We start from the raw sequence: 20,468 nt of genomic DNA on the forward strand, positions 1-20,468 counted from the left end.
TTTATGGGACAGTGATTGAACCTTTTTGATACATCAAATGGCCTGTGGCAGCAGCAATTTAAACATTTCTGAACAGCCTGTGGAGTACACCTGAATAGCACATGATAACAGGGATTTCTGAACTGCCCCTGGCAGAAGCAAATTAAACTTCTAAGAAGAGGAAGGAAGAAAGAAAAATAGGAAAACAGAAGTAGAATGAAGTTACCACCAAGGGTTCCAGAGCCATCCCTGATCCAGTTCCTGTGGATGGTGGATTCGTCCACAGCCCTTCTCAGCTGTGCAATTTACAGACTTGTCCTCATGCAGGTGCATCTTCTTATTTTCAAACTTTTCAGAAGGGACTTGGGGGGGTCGTATGATTTCAGTTCCTCTCCCATAAAGAGATTCAAATGCACTACGGTCTCAAACTTGTTTTTAGCTAGAGTTACCAGAGATAAGGAAGTTGGTCCTAGAAAATCACCATCCTGCCTCTGCAAGATGCTCTTTTCTAGCAGCACCTTATCTCGTTGGCATGGTAACATTCTCTTCTGCCAGTGTTTAAGACATTAAGGGTTTCAGGTTTACATTAACTCTTTCAGGCTTTCATTCTTTCACACCACCCCAGGGCTCAATTGAATCCCATTAATATTTCCATAAAACACTCATTTTAGAAAATGTTCAGTTTGAATTTTGATCAGCCTTGTGAAGGAACACATTCCTGTTTGCAATCCAAAATAAATGAGACAGTATTAGACCTGGCATCAGAATGCAATGACAAATCTTCTAGGGGGTTTTGCAACAGACCTTTTGAAGAAAGGTAGTTATTATCTTCAGCATGCATAAATGCTTCAGGTTTCTGTATAGTGTCAAATACTATTTCTAAAGGGTACTACTTTTGAACTTTGTAATGAACTGGAGGCAGTTTCACCTTTAAAGATTTATGAACTGATGGGATTGTTGCCTTAAATGTTCTGTTGTCTGCACCTATAAACACTTAAATTACTGCTTTGTCTTGGACTTTTTAGTGACTTGTGAATGCTGCTGTAAAATAACCCTTATAGGACAATATATCACAGGAAGGTTACACTGTAACTTCTATTGTCATTTGTTCTCCACTTCTGAAGCTCCAAACTATCTGCAGATCACAGGCAAAGAAATCCTACAAGAGAGACAAACTCATTTTGGGCTCAGGTGCATTGCAGCCAGGAGTTACCTTTACAGAGCTTGTTATGTTTCCTTAGGGGCATTGGGAATGATTTTCCAAACTGCTCAGTTACTGCTGCCTCTCACACAAACCACGGTTTGATTCAGGAAAGCTTAAGGCAGACCTCTTGTATTCAAGGCTTCTACAAAAGGAAACTCAGTGCACACCTACAGCTGGACTAGCATGTGCTCTGAGAGCAGGGAGGTGAGAATTCCTGCATTTATGTACTCCAGAGAAGTGCAAATACTTAATTCTCGAAAATGCATTAAATACCTTTCAAAAGTTATTTTGCAATATGAAGACTTGCCTAAATTTCCTATGAAAGAGAAAGAGTATTTTTTTTTCCTTCTCAACCTTGTGTGAAATTCTTTCTCTACGTAAATGCTACATTACATAAACATAAAAAACACTGATGGCAGAAACCCAGAAAAACAGATCTTTGCATAGAGCAATTGTTTTTCTATTGCTGAGGTAGAAAATCAATAGTGCATCAAATCTGCTTTGTTCTTGAATCATTAAGGGCTTTGGTTCCAGATGGGTACATAAAAAAATTTCTTACCTCAGCTTGCATGTATATATTACAAGAAAAAAAACTCAACCAGATAAACAATCCTGCACTTTAAAGTATGTTCATTTTAAAATATTTTATTTATCTTCTACATTAGACAGGTAAAACCTAATCTAACCCCAGAAACCCTGCTTCATCTCTACCCATTTAGCAGTGGCATATAATCTGGTATTTATGTTTGAAACACTTCTTTTCCTATCATTATAACACATTTTAAAATTTAGCATGATCATAGTAGAGACACTGAGAAGGGTATCCTTAATTTTTTCCAATGCTTCTATAAATACTGTCTTTCATAAATATGTCAGATGGAGGGACAGGGAACGTAATAAAGAGGCTAAGGTGTTGTAAAAATGAAACTTGATTTTAAATTCATGAGTCTGTGTCCAATTGCTAAAAGTTATTTTTATCACCTTGGGTAATTCATGACTGATTTGAAACACCTAACTGGATTTAAATGGTCAGAAGTTATATAGCAGATCTTTAATGAATAGGCCAGTTCATTGTCCTAAACTGGGAACTCTACTAAGGGGACTAATATTCATCACTGTAGGTCTATCCCTAATGCAAAAGTTTTAGTTTTGAAAAAATGGCCTAAATATTTGGATTCTTGTGAATATTTTATACTTAAAAATGCTTTTAATCCCAAAGAATGTAACCATAAGGTTTATTTGTTGTAGAAAGCACAATTTTCTAAGAAATTCAGCCATCTAATAAACAAGGGTGAAATAGGAAATATAAAAATATTTTAGGAATGGAACTTCTATCTGCAATATTTGCAATACATAGAGTTGTCTGGGATTTTAGTCTTAATTTTATCTATGATCTGACCTACTTTTCATTTATGCCAATAGAAGTAATTTGTCTTTAATTCAAAATCATTTGCACTTAAACCAGGTAGTATTTGAACTTCTACCTAATGAATTGGCATGTACATGTTTATAGGTTGCAGAAGCAAGAACCTAGACCTTTTTACAAACTCAGAGTTACTGCAATTAATGCCCCTAGGTGAAGCCAGTGTCTTATGAACACATTTTGGGTTTTAATTTTATCAACTTCTATATATCTTTACAGGGTTTTTTTCTTTCCCCAACTTTCTTTTCCAACTAACAGTTATTTCTATTGAAGCTTAACTCCCATCCTTACCAGTGCTTCTGGTAGTGCTTTTCAACACTCTCAAGCAAATTTGCTGAAGGAATGTGCCTTTCGGCTGAGGAGACAGCAGATTTTTTCTTATCACATTAGCTGTAGCAAGGGCAAAAAGATGGGATCTACTTCTTGTCTTTTCCAACTGAGATATAAATTTTATTTTCTAACAGACATTCTGTCTGTACTGTTACTCTGCAGTAACAAAATCAGATGTACACTCTTAGGTCACACAGCTCTATTTATACACTAGTTGCAATAATAGAGAACACAGTTAGAATTGACTTACCTTCAACATAATCTGCCCAACAAATGATCTTCCTGCTTGCACATTTCCCATGATTTAGTGTACAGAAAACAAAATCACGGTTAGGTTTGCATTCAGACTTCACACTACAACTTCCAAGGGGAAAAAGGGTTATTGTCCAACCGAGAATTGAGAAATTAAAAATCTGACATTTTATTTTATGTGGTTTGGTCATCACTTGCTTCTCAAAAATGCCCTTATCCCATTTCAAAATCTATTTTTACAGAAACCCATATTCTTTACTGCATCTTAAAGCCTAGCATTTTCAGACACCATAGTTAGTAATGAATAATTGGAAAAGCCAGCCTTTGTGAGAAAATACAAACACACTTACAGAAAGGTGAGCAAATTCATGGGGAGGAGAGGAGGGGTATCATGTGAAGGAAGGAAAAGCCTGAGGAGAGGGCTGTAAAATCCTTCTGCTGAGATTAGAGCAGAGACAGTAATGTTTCTATTTATATTTAGGTTTTTGAAACATGAATGTTTATATTTATGAAACACCCTCCCCTCAAATATGCACATCTTGCCATGGTTTTTGGCTCCCATTTAATTCTTTCTGCTCGCTAAGATACCCTACACTCTGCAGACACACTTCAGATACTGTTTTCTTTCTTCCCATCCCTAAGACCACTCCATTGCTGGCAAAAACAGCCTGCTTTAATGGTTTTATTAAAATTAAAACAATTGGATGATGAAATAGAAATTACTAAGGGACATATATGGGTCTGCTTTTAGCATTTGGATAAATGGCTGTCTTGACAAAAATCACAAATTTTCATGAACATGTCATCTTCATTTATTTTCTAGCAGTAAATTAATGAAATAAAATGGAAGTTACAGTTTAAGGACACTCAGAACAAGAGATCTTGATTAATTAGCAAACATTGCAGTAATTAAAAACACAGGGAAAAGGGAATTATAGAAACAGAACAGAATTCTGGACTTCCAGATAAAAATATATTTGCATATATTAGTGAGTATACCTCAGCTGGTAGATAGATGAGGGTCACACATATGGATGTTACAAAGATTTAAGGTTGGGCCTTCCAAGTAACTCAGAATAGAGTGTAATGAATCACTAGTGTCTGACACATAAGAATTGACATGTCTGTGAAAATACTGCCAGAAATTGCATCTGAAACATGGGCACAACTAATAAAATTATAAGATAAACACTTCACCCTTAGAAAATGAAATTAGAAACAAGGTTTTTTGTGTGTGTGATACTAAGAAAGAACCAGAAAAACATTTTTGCTAGAGTTGGGAACTCATTAACTTTTTGAATAGTGAAAAAAACCCTGTGATTAAGGATAAATTAAAATTTTTAAATTAAATTTTTATTTGAAAGACAGAGACAACTCAGGTGTCCTACATCCAGGTTAAAGAGGGCAGTTGATTTCTCCATAAAAGGGAATGAAAATTGCATATCAATGATTCAGCACAGGGAATTGGAGTAGAACTGAAGGAATTTGGACCACAGAACAAAGACAGACCAAATGATAATGCAGAGGAAAAAGTATAAGAAATGGGAATACTTATTCCCCTGTGCTGGGAGTACAGCAGGAAGATGTAAAGAGACTCAATCCTTGCACAGATGGAGGATTCAGAAATTTCCAGTGAAAAGGAAGATATTTGTAGCATGTTTTCAAGCTCTTTCATGACCCTCAAGGTAGGCAAAGGGCTATCTCATTACTCTCAAGGAAAGTAAGCTGCCATTCATTCAAGTGTTGTTATTCCAGCTGGATGCATGTAGTCTGTCAGACAGGAAACAAGAGACGTTATCCCTTTGTGTAGCGATTAACACACAGCAGTACCACACACTGCTGACAACACTTAATTGTAATACACAGCCGGAATATTCTCAGTGCAAGGGAAAAAGATGATCAATAGCAATTCAGATTTGCAATGTGGTGCCTTGAAAGACAATTCAGGTGTGAATGATACCACGGCATCAGCTCTTACAAGGAGCAATGCTTATAGTGAAAAGAGAAATAATTACTAAGCTAAGACATGCAATCTCTGTTCAAGAATTTATGTCATATTCACTCATATATATGAAAAATAAAAAGTGTTCAACAGAAGAAGACAGTTTCATTGCAGTATTTAATATTTTGAAGATATAGGTTTTCTAAGGAAACAGAAAAAAAAAATTAATATACATATGTGTGTGTTTCTGTAAGTACAGTGACAAGACAAACTGTTAAAGAAATAAAGTTTCAGAAGCTATACTGGAGGAATGAATATTTTCACAGCAGTAGAGAACACTGCATAAGAACTCATAAATAAATAACAGTGGGCCAGGATGTGGCATATAGCCTGCTCTGAGTTCTAGCTGCTGTTTAACTAGGAAAAGATCTCAGTTCTGTTAGTGAAGGAGAAAGGGCAGGCAAGGTACAGATATTTCTGGACTGGACTATCTCTCTAATGAGAATCTAAAACTTTCATGACTCCTTGACTAATAAGCACACCCAAGTTGTATATTAATAACCTTTATTGCTCAGAAGAAAAATCTGATTCTTCATGGAAGACTGGTCATTTTGAAAACGCTCAATAGATTTTTTTAAACTATACTCCAGTTGACTTTCATTTCAATGAGTAATATAAATGACATTGAAAAGTAAAACTTGCTGCTTAACAAGATAAAACAAGCATATCACATCTTCATAATGCACTTAGAATAGTTCCATTTCAAAATCATTCAATTAATTTGGAAAATTTATAGATTTGAATGTTTTTACAAATGGTGGCAAGATTTCCTCAAAAAATGTTTTTGTTATTCAAAACAATTGAGCAGCTTTGCTTATTTTGCAGCACAGAAACCAATTTCAGAGGAATGTTTTCACAGTAATTGTGAGTTGTGATAAGGAAAACAATTGCCATAGAAAGGAGTTAGATTAGAATTAAACCTTGAAAATAAGCAATTTAATCTGCTGAACAACTTTGTGGTGTCAGAGAAACAACTGCAATATTTGCATGGAGGAAATGCTCCAATCATACTGATTCTGTTATACTCTCTGGGCTCTGAACTTTAACCTCAGATTTCAAAGTGATGGATGTCACCTCCATTGCTCCATAACACTGCATGTTATGCTGCTTATGCACCCATAAAGAGGTGGTGTTAGATTTCAAAAAGTACTACTCTGCTCAGAGCTGGAATGAAAGTAATAAAATATCCTCTTGGGAGGAAGAAGCAAATGGAAAGGTATAGACATACTGAGTACTTTTAGGACTAAAGCTCAGGAGCCAGCAAAAAGGAACAGAATAACATGGAAAATATCTCTGTGAAAAGAGGTTCCAAAAGAATTATACCTATTCATTATTGTGCATTCCAAGGATTACCTATTTTGTATGCACAAATCAAAATTTACTTGCATTGATAGTATGATTTGTGTTTGGTGTTTTTTCAACCTCATTAATTACCTCACTTACTTAAAGGTGACTTAGATGAACAGCAATTGAATATGAATGTAATTTGTTAACAACATTCATTTCCATCCCTTCCTTTCAAGAAGCTAATTCTACAATTTGACATCATGAGCAAGATACTCTCAGAGTCTGTGAAAATGCTCTTTTGTGAAGCATCCGCTTTTGAATTGGATCCAATTATCTTCCTGTAGTTTGATTAGGACTATTGGATTTAGGTTCTTTCTTGAAGTTGGTACTCTCACACCCTAGTAATATTATAGATTTGAAAGGGAGGACCTTTTAATTTTTCATGGATTTGGATCGTCTTCTCTAGTCTATGCAACACCTCTTCCAAGTGATTTCTTTTCCCATTAAAATCATAACTCCCCAGAGAGCTACATTTTATCAAGTGTTCAGTGTTTTGTCCAGGAACATTCCTTTATCTTTGCTCTATTTCCAGTGTTGTACACTTATACGTTTAGTTTCACTTCTTTGGTCTTCAGTTCACAGTATTTTGATTAAGTGATTTCTTCTGTATCTCTAAGCCTTTCAGTTGAACTGAAATAAAAAACAAAAGCTAAATAAAACCTCCCAAACAACTCAAACCAAATATTTTTTATGTGTTAAAAAAACCCAAAACAAACAAACAAAGAAACAAGGAAACAAACAAAAAAACCCCAACTTGTTTCACTTCTTATGTTGAGGACACCAGAACTGTACCCAGTACTCCAGGTGGTGTCTCACAAGTGCAGAGTAGAGGGGGAGAATCACACAACCTTCTTTACTTCAGAAAAGAAATTTAGAAAAATTGAATTTAGCTTTTCTATTCACTCATATTCAGCCTTGCATTGCTATTCGATACCCCTTTTCATGGGATATTTGCTTGTTTTATTTTCAAGACTCCATCATGAAAGGAAAACAAAATTGAATGATTAAGATACAAAAAATATTTGCTTGAAGTAGTAAAATTTAGAGTTTCATTGACACCTCCTTAAGGCAATGGAAAGAATTAGTGTTACCAGAGGTCCCTAAACTGAGTAACAAGTTGTGCAGTGGACAGTACTCCACTGTCTCAATACTATCACCTACCTGCCTGTGTCCTTTTGGCAGTCAATAATATGTAACCTGTGGCTTTGTCTCATTTTGGAGAATGAAGGGAGTAGAGCTGAGTTGCATCACCCACTCCATTGGCAGAATGACGCATTACTGGCATTTCCTCTCTGTTTCTCAGGCTGAAGTAGGCTTGTGGTCTCTGCATGAGGTAGTGACCTGCCCAGTCTCGTTTACCTGGGCTCCCCTGTTTCGAAGGTAGCAGCAGAGGGGTGAGCACTGCCACCGAGGTTGAGTTGGTGCAAGCTGGATTCAGATTCATAGCTTTGGTTTCTTCTTAGTTTGATACCTTTGAACTTTTCAGTCACGTGTTTGCTAGGTATCTAAATTGCCTTCACTAAATAAGCTTGCTCCCATCGCTTCCAATGAAGCCATCATATACCTAATCCTGTCATTTCCATACCATAAAAATTACATTCCAACTAATATCCACATATTCAAACAATTTTTTTCCATTCTCTGCTCTTACTATTCCATCATGTCACACTTCTTATGTTGCATTTCTTCCTGTTGCTCTGTGTATCCTTTCCCTACTCTTTTAAATTATTTTCATCTGAGTGATGTTTTTTCTTCTTCTCCTTGCCATGAAAGATATGATAAAATGAAGAACAATATTAGAAAATATAGGATTCAGTATCATTATCTCCTCTTCTTATTTTCAGCTTTGTTTTACCCTACCAAGGCATCTTGGTTATAAAGTCTGATGAGCCCTGGACTGCCATCTAGAAGATGACACCATGTTCTGACACCAGAAGTCTAATTTTTATCCTACTCATTAAATTCGATCATTCATTTCTTGTATTTCTGAAAACTAGTTCCCAGCCAAGCTAAGAGATGGAGTTCTTTCCTTTGGCTAATCAGTTTGAGTAGATGCTTTGCAGAGTTACCTCCAATCCCAGAAAGAAATGGAGAAAGAAGTGCGTGGGATGCAAGCGTTACATTGTCTGATTATGTTTGTATCTGGAGTACCAGCAACAAACTGTATTGAAGATAGTACACCTAGGGATAGTTGTCAGTGCAAGATAATTCTAGTAAAATCCAAATCTACAAATTAGCCAGTCAAACCTGCCATTCCTATTTATCTTCTCTCTTAACATCATTATTACTGAGTTCAATAGCTTCCCTTTTGTATTGCAGATGATGTTTTACCCAGATGAGTGAACTACTGCACATAAACAGCACTTTCCTTTTTTTCCCCATGCAATTGATTTTATGATTAAGAGAAGTAGGATAACTGAGCACGTGGCTATGTGCTTTCACTACAGTTCTCTGTATCAATGTTAGGACCAAAATGATAATCTAGTTTGTATACTGTTAATATTTCTAATGAAGTATTCATTAATATTCCAAAGTCATTATCCAACACTTTAACCATTTTGACATTAATTAGATTTATAACCACATAAAGCCTGTGGTATCCTGTTCCTTTCATAGTCAACCTTCATCTCAGATTGCATAGCAAATGGGAAACAAGAAGATGCTACACAGTCTGTAATATCACTGATATAAAAGGTAGAATACTGAATTCTAAAGCACTGAAATAATGTTTTAATTATGCTAAAACATTAATAACTTTCTCTTTTTGGATTTGATAATCTTAATACATAAATTTAATTTCTGTCCTTGACAAATGATAATGGATTTTCTCCATAGGCCAATTAGCATTTAACAACAATTAAGTGAAAAAGATATGTAATGATCCTGATGGAATGAAATTACTTGTTACAGGCAATTCGTGGGACAAAATGATATATGCCTGTCTGAAAATGTTAAAGAAAATTCCCAGCTCCTCTCTTTCTCACCCAAATATATTTTAATTCCAAACAAATGCTTATTTTTCTAGTGATTGGCACGATTTCACAAATTTATATCATACACAAAGATTGCATACCCAGTGGAGGAATAGACTTTTTTTTCCCAAAGTCAAGCTGTTTTCCACTGAGTACACAGATTGTTAGGCAGGGTAATAAATCCCAGTCTGTATTTTTTTTTTTTTTCCTTTTTTTTCTTCCTCGATGTAATGAATCCTGTAGCATTTTTATTTGTCAATTGATAATGAAAAAACAAAAGTGCAAAGAACATGCACCTTAAACTGGATATGGAGGCTGATTTTTTACTAATATACATGTAAGAATATGAATGTTTAATAAAGTTGAAGGTCATTTTTAAGACAAGTGAGATGCTGTGTCTGCTAATTACTCTGAGCTGGTCATATGTGTGTCTTTTTGACAGGAGTAAAAGTCAGGTCACTGTGAAGAGCTCTGAAATTCCACTCTTCTTTTATTTGCATTGGATGTCTGCTAGACATTTATAGGATTTAATCAATAAACTTTCAATTCCTTCTTGTTCACATCACAGGTCATAATGACATTTACAGTAGCTTAAAGGTCACTTGATTTTTCTTCCTATTTTAGAGGGAAAAAATGTAGAATTATGAAGGAATGTTTTTCCAGAGATGAGAAAATAGAAAATGTCTAAGGTATAAATAACAAAGTTTCCTATTGGCCTTTAGGTGATGGCTTTCATGTATTATTCAAAATTTATTTTAAGTATGTTTTTGACAATCCTGTAGTTTTGCATACAAGATGAAATGTCAATGAAAATCAAGACTATTTTATATGGGCATATGGAGACACTGTTAAATTAGCTAATTGGCCACTGAGCACCAAAATCTGACTTTTAATCTTCTCTTACAATTGTTTTCATTGTTTTCAATATCCTTTTCATTTTTGCTGGCCTTTATTCTTAATTCAGTAAGGATTTGTATGAGTAGCTCCCAAGAATGTTATTAAGAATTGCAAGAATGATTCTCATGTAACAGGATGAATACATATCCTTAAAAGTCATTATCCTCTGAAATAAACAAGCTGAAATAGTCTGTTAATAGCAAGTATAATAATGACAGGTTGGCTCTGAATGGCAGGAGTAAAATTTTATGAATACTAAGAAATATGTTTTAAAGTATCACTGTGTTATTCATAGCCAGATGTTTAAGTAGCTATCCTAAACTGTATATTCAGCAGAAAATAGTTCGTTTCTGCTAAACTAAATATTTAAATCAAGTATAATTCAGGTCAAATTATTTTTGGCCTGATAAAAATATAGCATGATAATTTCCTGGTAAGTTTGTATTTTTTGGTCCTTATATGGTCTTTCTGTAACATAAAATAACTGATACAAATGCACTGTGATGTGGATTTATGGCATCATTAGACCATCAGGCCATCCTATGTTCAAATGTCACATTTAGATTTTATTATTATACAAATAAAAAAAATAAATTCTTACGGAAAAATCCAAATGCCTGCACTATCTTTTTGAATGATAATGTAAAGATTACAGTATATAAATTTTCAATTAGGAACTAATATACATGTGTTGATAAGAGGCATATTTTATTAAGTACAGTCATTAAAATGCTCCAACATGCCTGGCACAATAATTCCTTTTTGTTTGTTTGTTTTGTTCAAGACAGAAGAATCAGAAGTCTGTAAGTAAACTGAGTTCCAGTATTTGCTTGCTAATTGAAAAGTTATGATTTTCCATTACAGATAAAGAGAGATGACATTTGAAGGATGAAAAATGTTCAGATACCAACTGATTAAGTGCAAAGAATGTTACTTTATTTAAGGATACTCCTTTTTAGTTAAAAATAAATGAAAGTTCAAATTTCTTGTGAGAAGAAAAGAACACAGATAGACTTTCAACAATGGTAAAGAGCCTGTTGTGGTCATTGCAGGTGTATAAACTGAGGTAACATAAAAACACTGAGGCACAAAATGTGCATTAGGCTACTGAGTCCATCAGGCTCAAATCAGAATTAATTTTCACTTTTTTGTTTCTCCAACATTCATGACACCTTGACAGTCATCTTAAATTCCACAGCGATATCAGACACTGATCAAAACATCTGTGGTATTGTTTGCTTTTCCATATATTTATGTAGGTAGGTATGTATCTATATTCTTTTTATTTGGATCAAGGATGCGTTAAAGTACAGATGTCCAATGTTCTTTCTTCAGTAATTTATGTTTTCCTATAACCTGAGCTGTAAAAGGAGCATTATTACAACTGTTTGATTAACTGCTACATTAAAACTTTTCAACCTGGAAAAGAAAAAGCAGAAACAAAATCTTAATCTTTTGACTTCAGAAGGAAATGAGAATCTTTCTCAGAAGGGCTGGGTAAGATACACACTGTTAAAGGAACAGGGAAATAATTCTCTGTCATCCAAACCATATTTCTGTACTTTGGAGGATGTTTCATGTGAAAAAATGAGTGGGGACAGAGACTACTAGTTATCTATCTGTAGGATCTGATGTAAGGTGTAAATAATCTGATGAATGAACAATATAAACATGTACTGTATTTATCTTTAAACACACTGTACACAATGTTGCCATTTCTTACCTGCAACTACCTGACAGTTTGTTGAATAAAGGCTTATGCTGTCCATACAGCAGCAATTGAAGTACTTGCCCCCTGTGTGGCTGCTTCTTAAACAATAAATGAATTACAATTGCATCTGTGAAGAAAGAAACCCTTATATCAGGAAATGCTCAATGAAACACAATATCAACACCAAGAATTGGAAAGGATGTGAATGAATTTTTACTGTAGGATTAATTTACAATGAGATGTCACTAATTTTAAAGCTATGGGTTTGTCTGAATTTTCTGATATTAATAACTATTTTTCAGTCATAGTTTGTCTATCCCAGTGTTAGAAACAGTACAAATTGAGCTTCAAGCATTTCAATAAATTGTCACATAGCTGGAGTGAGCAGCCTTTGGATCAGAAAGACTGTTAACAATGGGATTAATATAGTGTTGAGGAAGAGTGTTAATTTTCCCATCATTGATGCAATGTCAGTGACTAATACTTTGAGACAAATTCAATTATCAGTTCTAAACCAAACTCCACTAAAAGGACATATGGAAAATTAGAGTTGAAAACCTGGGGAAAGCCCTAAGACCTTCTTTATAACTAAAAAGGTGAGTGACTACTCTTTAACAGAGTTAACCATATAATTTTTTTGTAATTTATTACTGCAAGACCAGCAGCTGAGGTTAAATATATTTATAATGTGTAGTACTAGAAGAATAGGACTTTTTCACTCCTTCTGAAAAAGTCAGTTAATTATAACATTGTACCAAATCTGAAATTTGTATTGCCATTGTAAATCAAATCTAAACCAGATTTAAAAGAATTTTAATTCTCATAAGGAGAAGAATAATTTTCAATGGTTGTCAATTTTATTTGCTTACTTCTTAATTCTTGCCTGCATTAAAAAACCCAAAAACCACTTTATGAGGATAGAAGAAAGGAGACATCTTTCTAACCACTAATGCTTAAAAACATGAGTTTGGGGTCTTTAAACAAATTTTAGAGTTTACTCAATTTTAGCAAGTTTTAGATATGATACCATTATGGTTAAAACCAAGAACATTAATGTATATGGATTATCTGGGCTGTAGCCAGGTATGGGAAGTGGCCAAGCAGAAAAGGACCTGGGAGTGCTAGTTGATAGCTGGGTGAGCCAGAGTGTGCCCAGGTGGCCCAGAAGGCCAATGGCATCCTGGCTTGGATCAGCAATAGTGTGGCCAGTAGAGCTGGGGAAGTGATAGTTCCCCTGATATCAGCACTGGTGAGGCCAAACCTCAAATCCTGTGTACAGTTTTGGGCCACTCAATTCAGGAATGGCATTGCTGGAGCAAGCCTGGAGAAGGGCAACAAGACTAGTGGAGGGTCTAGGGGCTAAGTGCTATGAGGAGCAGCTGAGGGAGCTGGGCTTGGGAAAACTTAGAAAAGGTAGTTAGATGCTTCAGAAATGTTGATGGAAAATGAGATTTCTTCTTGAACTGTGTAAATGGATGTAGAATTTTTGCTAAGAACACTACTGTAAATCATTACTAGCTCCACTGAGCTGTTTGATGTGAATGTGAGCAATGCTACCATAATGATAATCAAACAAGAAAAAATGGAAGTTACCTTAATACTTTGGATATATAGACACCACTTAACCCTAGGAAAGTTGTAAATCTGAGGACTGGATATCCATCTACTCATCCTATGAAATAATTATTGGCATTTTCAGCTTAATCATTGCTCTACTGATTGCTGCTCATTCATTAGCTTCCTTTCTAGGTCAATCATTGTAACCATAGTGTTTAGCGCTAGGAACTTTACACATTGTTGTCTGTGACATTCCTTTAGTGAACACTGTGCCAGAAAACAAGTATTTCTGAGACTGCACAGTGTATTATGAAGTTGTGATAAATTTTCATTCACATTTCCCAGCAGGGATCGGTTGGAAGGTCGAGGAAGGCAGTGGCATTAGCATCAGCAGGGACTGCATCTGAGTCACACTTACAGAGGTGTTTGGAATAGTGCTTGTTGTGTTTCCAGGTTTGATAATAGTTTGCCAGCTCTGTACTGAGGGAATGCTTACAATCCACTATTGTTTTTCAAGCTATGCCTTCTAACAACTTGAAAAAGAATAACTAAATTTAGACTCCTCTATTATATTCAGCTTGGCAATATTTAATTTATCCTTATCACAGCCTGGTGCATGGAGCAAACACTTCCATTATATTGATAGGAAAGCACAACACTGTCAATTTCCTGTGAGCTGCTGGTTAGAAAAGGACAATTGTGTCTTGTTTACAGTGGTCAATCTTTTTGGAGTCTGGAGGTCTCTTTGAAGTCAAGAAGACCTACAAACCTTTAACCTGGAAAAAATTATTGTCTCTGGGACAAACAATATAAAGCCTGTCTTAATCTAAGGGAGTCAAGCTCAGAAATTTGAATCCAGATTTCGACCATTTGCTCTTAATTACAAGGGGGACAAAACAGAAACAAAAAGAGTGCAAAAAAAAAGCATGGATCAATTTTGTTTGTCTTATACAGATACAATAAAAAAAAATCCAGAGAAATCTAAACCAATATCTTTTGAAGAAATATTCAACAAAACAGCATTTTTCAATGAAAATATATTTTCTTGAAAACTTTTTAAAAGCTCCAATTACTTTTTTCCAGTGTTTACTATGTGATTTTATGTGGCATTTTATTATAAATTCTATGCAGCAGAAGTACTCTTATCTTTTTCACTAGAGAATATATATTCAAAAGTATTTATATAGAGAAAAAAAAAGTGGTTCAGAAAACAATTGCTTTCTAAGTATCAAAAAATAAAAATGAAACATTTTTAAAAATGCTTAAAATATGCATATGAACAGATAACTACATGGAGTCAAAATTGACTTTAGTATTAATAAATGTTGATCTATTTATCATGTACCATAAGACTGATCCTGGGCTGCAATATCTATGAACTCCTTAGGCTGAGGTAATGGAAATATCCTGCTGCATGTCCAAAGTCAAACTAACGGAAATAGGACCAAGGAAATCAGCAGGAAATCAGTAGAGCCAAGGCTTTTTGGAAATATTAAGATGCTGAACTGCAGACCAGTATACCCTAGGCTAGCAAAGTTTGACTTTTCCAGGCTAAGCTTAGGATACAAGAACGAGTGAATTGGAATTTAAATTTCTAAGTAGCAAGTGGGAAGAAAGACACTGAATATAAATGATGAGAGAGAATGTAGACAGATACTGCAATGAGCAATCTGCTCACTTCAGTATAAAGATGCAAATAAGTGGGCTAAAGGGAATGCAAGAAAGGTTTTTTGGGAAAAGTAAAGAGGAAAGCTTATTGTTTTGTGCTTTCATGCTGTGAGACATTTATTATGAAAACAATACATTAGTAGTCTATTCAGAACCTGTCTACTCGTAACTTTAATCACTTTGTTGTTCATAAGATACTGGAGGGGAGAAAAAATGTAACGTTTGTGAGAAGAGAGTCCAATGCATGTCCTCATTTACTTAATGTAAAGCTCTGCAGTTCCAAATTTAAGGGAAATGAAGGCAGTCAGATTTAAAATACACAGGCTTTTTTGAAGGAGCCTGAACCTGTTAAAGACAAAAATTTACAGCAAGTCATCTGCAGCTCTTATCTTGTTCAACTTTTGAACAAAGAGTCAGAACATTTTTTTTCTTGTGACCAAAGGTAGTGTTTTAAAGAGTTTTGAACAGTGATGTAGGGACTGCTGCTATTACTGTCATTAGTGTTGTCATGACATGTATTTCATGCTGTCCACAGACAGTAGAACTGGAACCTAAATTGCACTCTTCTGTGTTTTTGTAGTTCAGACAAGACCGTCTTAAGTCTATCAGGAAAAAATTTGATGAAGTAAAAGGCAGCAACACTAACCTGCTTTATTGGATGTTGTCTTCTAATACTACAAATCCAGAAGACATTCCAAATGAAGCAATGTAACCTTATAGGAAACTGAATTCCCTGCCTATTCATCCAAAATCCTATTGTAATTCAGGCTGAAAACCAATTTGCAGATACCTGCTAAATAGGTATGCAGTGTTGATTGGCACTTTAAGATTTGCTTTCACACCACAGCACAGTTCTTCTGGTTAATTCTTTGTAAATATTTTTTATCAGTGTTTTATAAACTAAAAGAAATAGAAATGTATTTATATAAATGCATGTATTAAATATTTCTGGGCCAACATTTTATCACTTCACAACTGTGAAAATGTCTACAAAAAACCCCCACACTGTATAAAAAGAAGTAATTCAAAGAGGAAAAAAAAACAAACCCCAACCCTGATTTCTTCAAGGCATTGTGTAAACCATACAAAACACTGAATAGGAAAGGTAAACTTCAACTTTGTCCTAGAAGTGAAAGCTCAGCAGTTCTGTCAAGACAGTACACAAGGTGGAAGTAGATCAAGGGAATTTGTCTATTTGCATTTACATCAGCTCTTTAGAATCTGTTGTTTTTGTTAAAGTTAGTTGCAGTATCTGACTTAACAAAATAATGAATTCTTTCTAGTCTGCTGAAAAAATTTGAGGCCCTTGGGACCTTATGTCAGTGCAAATAGTGTTGTAAGTTGCTGTAGATCTCCTTCTTGATTTCTGTTTCAGTGTTTCCCTTCTTTCAGTTCCAACTTAAATTTAACATTTCCAGTCTTGGAGTAACAAGTACTTTTTGAGTGCTAAAATATAGGATGAGAGGGGAGGGGAAGAGGTAGGAGGGAAGGAGAGGAATACAAGTGCAGCCAAACTTGCATACTTGACAGTAATTCATGAGGATAAGGGGCTTAACCTGCTATTGTTTCAAATGAAAAACATTAAGGAAGTTCCAAACTAGTGAAAAAAACCTGCTAAATCATATAATGAACACAGTACCTGGACTCACTCTCAATGAACTCATAATATACCATTGGCTGTAGGCAATATTGGTGCTCACTGTGAATCAAGCCAGTGTGTTCCTGTATAGAGATCAGTATACATGGAAATGTTATTTTTGTTTTTCCCATTCAGAAATTTTTCTTCAGGGCAAAAGGAAGAAAATTCTGTATCTCAACAATGTGAAGTAAGCTTCAAGGCCAAAATGTCACCTTCAGCATTTTAAAACTTTCTTTGAGAACTTAAAAAAAAAAAAAAAGTTTTTTGATTTGCAGCCAAGTGTTCTGACACTGCACAGTAGCACTGAGATGAACTGCAGGATGTTCAGGCAATGTTCAGCACGGGGTTGGGAGTTCAAAAAGGTACTGGTGCCAGGGAATGCAAAGGCAGATGACTGGAATATATTTGTGTATGTTTATTTTTATATGTTTATATATATACACATACTTACATGTATATGCATATATAGTGCTTTAAAAATAAACAGCCCATCAACACTTACTGAGATTACATACTGCAAGGAAGGAAAAAAAAAACCTGATTCTAAAATATGGATGATTAGGAAAAATACATGCAGATTTTTCTGTATGAATTGGGTTTACCCAAATGGTAATTTTGGGAACTCCCTCATGGTAAACACAAGGAGATAAACAGCAGCTCTATAGTGCACAAGTCATGGAACACCAAATTCTCAGACTGCTTCTCAAGAGCTTCAAGGTACAGAATTGTACTTTTATAATCTCTGGTGGACAATAGCTCTGTATTTCATAGAATATGCTGAGTTGGAAGGGACCACTCAGGACCATCGAGTCCAACTCCTGACCCTGCACAGGACACCCAAGAGTCACACCTTGTGCCTGAGAGCACTGTCCAAACTCTTCCTGAGCTCTGTCAGGCTGGTGCTGTGACCACTGCCCTGGGGAGCTGTTCCAGTGCCCAGACACCCTCAGGGTTTTCCTCATATCCAACCTAATTCTCCTCCAAGTCACCTTCATGCTATTTCCTCAGGTCCTTTTACCAGACTGCTCTTCCCCTCCTGAGGAACTTGTAACTGCAGTGAGATCTCTCCTCACTCTCCTCCAGACCAAACAGTCCAAGTGACCTCAGCAGCTCCTCATATGGCATTCCCTCAAGAGGCTTCATCACCCTCATGGGCTTCCTTTGGATGCTCTCTAATAGCTTAATCTCTTTCTAATATTGTAGTGCCCAAAACTGCACACAGGACTCAACAGAATATTTACTCTACATTTCTTTAAAATGGGAGAAACTTGTTTTGGTGAAACTCCCTAAAAGGGAGGAGCTTTCTCCTTTTATCTTTTCCTGGAAGAAACTGAATAAACTTAGTCTTTCAGACAGCAGATTTTGATACAGGAATATCTAATGCAAGGAGTTGGAAGTTTGCAGCACAAAGAGAAATTGCTGAGGAGAACACACAGGGGCAGGAAAATCTCATAAGGGACAGCAGGGGCTTTCTAAAATATTTGTACTAGTAAAGTTCTTCAAAACTTTCTATTCTTTCTTCTATTCTTTTGAATTTTCATGTTTAAATTTAAATTCAAATAGAGATTGTATCCATTGCTTAACTGTGTAATTTCATCTTAGGGATCTCAGTATGAGGAAGAAATTAAAACACATTTCATCTCAAAATTCCAGCTGACCTTAGTTTAGTCAGCCCATACCTTAAGGATTTTCATGAATCTGTGATTGCCAAAAAAACCGCTTTAGGTTTTCTTATGTCCCTTACACCATCTTTCTAGCCACATTCTTGTACTCAGAACCACTATCAGTAGTATCTTTGCCCCTCTCCCTGTTTTCGCTTTAGTTAGTATAATGGTATGTATATAATACAAATAAGGCATCAGAAATATTCAGGAACAGCAATTACTTTGGGTACTTGAAATTATGGAAGCAAAAATATTTGCAGTTAAACCATGATGTGCCCCTTTGTGTTTATATAAAAAATAACTTTTCTGCAGTGAAATGATTCATTCTGGTTTGGATAAAAGTTTCTGATATTACAGAATGGCAAGTGGCTTACAGAACAGCTAACAAAGGTACTAAAACACTTCATTCCTGAGGCTGTGTTTTACTTACACTGGACATTTCCTAAGACATCTAGAATGCACTTTGCATAGGAATAAGATATTTTTTAACCCGAAAATTTAAAAATCTGAAAAATCAAATGTTAGTGATTAGGTGGGAGGAAACAACAAGCCATATGGTAATACTATATACAGTACAATTTTTCGCCAGTCATGAGTATTTTAGCTCTCACTTTAAAATTTAACGTCTACAGATGGAAGGAAAAAGTCCTCACTATTGTTTTCTAGGTTAGAATAAGATTACAGAGCATCAGGATTAAAAGGATAAAAGGGAATAAAGGTCTTTCAGGAGAGTTTGTTCTCTGGCCACTGGGAAAAAAATGTCAATATTAATGAAACAAAATTACATTCCTTTGCAAAATTAAAGGCACTGGACTTGGAGAAATTAACACTTTAAAGTAAACATTGAGGTTTTAATGATTACATCATTTTTCTTTAATAGAGTAGCAGTTGCTCTAGGGATTAAGGTGGAGCTGAAAGCAAGAAAGAAAAAGTGTTAGAATTTGCAATTTTCTAAAACTTTATGTTTATTTGTTTTATGTTTAACTCTGGCTTCCTGCCACATGAAAAAAAGAAATATGGTAGTTATCAGTAGCTTGAGAGCTATGAGAGTACATATCATCTATTGCAGGGCAGTCAAAGTGACAAGAATGTGGTAGTCTGCCAGAGGGTGGAAGGAAAGGAAGGAGACACTAAGAAGATAGTGAATTAAAGAACATACGAGGGGAGAAAAAATTGTAGAAAGGTTAATATGGGTTCAGCACAGAGTCAGAAATCAAGTCAAAAGGCTAAAGAGCAAGTTCACTACCAAAAAATGAAATCCAGTAGCAAGCTAGGCAATAAAATGAAACATAGTAGAAACCAAGAGATATTGTGCTACTCAAAACTTGGGCAGGGATCCACCACTGGAGCTGGATAGCCAGCTAACCAATGCTAATTTAGGTGATCAGTCAGCTATAGTGCAGTCAAACATTAAAAGGAAGATAAGAATAAATTTGAGGCATCAGTGATCTGTAGAACAGGTCCTACCAGACTGGCAGACCAGGCAGACCTAGGAAAGCAAAATATTAAGGGCAACAAATAATCTGGTGAGCATTAATTGTGCCAGTGGAGATTGACTTGCAGAATGTCTTCCAGATTGCCCGTGGCAGCAAAACTGTGAAGTAGGTGCCCCTGGTTTCAACCAGATATCATTATTATAATTAGAGATTACTTCTCTGAAATGAGGAGAAAGATGCTTAAATGACTCATAAAAAATCTGCTTTCATAAAAAGTAGAAATGAGCATCACAGGAATTTTTCCCCAAAGACTATTTAGTATGTCACATCTGTAGCTGCCACTGTGTGTACATGCGTGCTTGAACTTGACCATGTGTGTGCACATCC

This window comes from Zosterops lateralis, assembly GCF_965231275.1.
Source record: "Zosterops lateralis genome assembly, chromosome: 1".
Taxonomy (NCBI): domain Eukaryota; kingdom Metazoa; phylum Chordata; class Aves; order Passeriformes; family Zosteropidae; genus Zosterops; species Zosterops lateralis.